This window comes from Protomyctophum parallelum (assembly GCF_964188405.1).
Source record: "Protomyctophum parallelum genome assembly, chromosome: 23".
Classification (NCBI taxonomy): domain Eukaryota; kingdom Metazoa; phylum Chordata; class Actinopteri; order Myctophiformes; family Myctophidae; genus Protomyctophum; species Protomyctophum parallelum.
Genome location: NC_139715.1, coordinates 27,429,724 through 27,431,268, shown reverse-complemented (window position 1 = coordinate 27,431,268; position 1,545 = coordinate 27,429,724).

Below are 1,545 nucleotides of genomic sequence, written 5' to 3'. Positions count from 1 at the left end.
ATGATGACTAGAACTAGACTAAATATATTGACAATTTCGTCAACAAATAAAAACTAGACTAAAATGTTAGGAAGGGACTATAGTGGACAAGAGATCCAGTATAAGTCATTTTACACTTGGTTGCCTGCTGAAAAGAAAAAAAAAATCAGTAAGTGTAATCAAGGCCCACCGAAATACACCAAAATACATTTCAGTCGACTAAATCACATGTAAATTTAGTCGACTAAAACTAGACTAACAATACGACATTCCGGGTGACTAAAATGTGACTAAAACTAAATGAAAACTATTCAATAGACTATGACTAAAACTAAAATAGAAATTTGCTGCCAAAAACAACACTGGTGCAGTGCAGTGCAGTGCAGTGCAGTTCAGCTCGTCTTCCAAGGGGAAGCTCTACTACAGTCTGCGCTGCATTTCATGACACATTTACAGTTCAAGGTCAGCGTAGAGTCAACGAAAGGAAAAGCAACGGTTGTCTGCCTAAGTCCACACCGGTGTGTTTGCACAAAGACTTTGCTTTTCCACCGTTTTATGGGCCTGAAACAACGAGCGTGCCAGTCCCACATCGGGGGGGGGGGGGGGGGGGGGGGGGGTGGTGTGTTTGTTTTCGTCAAGGGTCATTTCGCCGGACGGACGGACGGAGCTGACGCGGCCCGAATTAAACCAAAGTTTACAATTACCGGCATTGGCAGAGTTTTGGCCTAATTTACGCTCCGTCGTATACAACGGGGCGCGTCGCACACTGAGAACAATATACACACTCACGACACTTCGTATCCGCAAAGCTTGTCGGCTATTTTCGGCGTCAAACGCCATGGTACAAACAAAGCACAAATCACGCTTTTGAATCGGGAAGTTATTCTAGAAGTGTAATTATTGACAGAGTTGGCCAAATGCTAAACACACAGTGCACTTTCAAAGCTTTAACTGATGGGAACCAGTGCGACGCTGTATAGCACCGGTTAAGGTTATTAAACAGCCATTCCGCACATTTTCAACATACAGTAATCTTTTCTCTATATCTCAACCCTTTGTTTATTACTTGTCTATTTCGTTTAGTGCGTGCACACACACACACACGCACCACACACACACACGCACCACACACGCACCACACACACACACACACACAGAGAGTCGTCCAATACCTCCTCCAAATAATTCCTGGCCAGTATCTGTCACCGCCAATATGAATGAGGCCAGTCCTCTGGGTAACTTCTTTAAGTGTCGCCACAAACGTCTCCGTCTGGTTTGGGAGATTTTCTACTTGGCACATTCTAGCACGGGATGTTTTATGAACACAAAGCTTTTGTTCCTATAGTAATGTTTTGGTAAAATAAAATAACGCTTGGGATGTGTTCTGGGAGAACGGGTAGAGGGTAACTGGGGGGAAACCACACTGGAAGAAGAGTAGAGAGAGAGGGTTGAAGAGAGGAGAGAAGATATACTGTAGGAGAGGAGAGGAGGGGAGGGGAGGGGAGAGAAGATATAGTGTAGGAGAGGAGAGGAGAGGAGAGGAGAGGAGAGGAGAGGAGAGGAGAG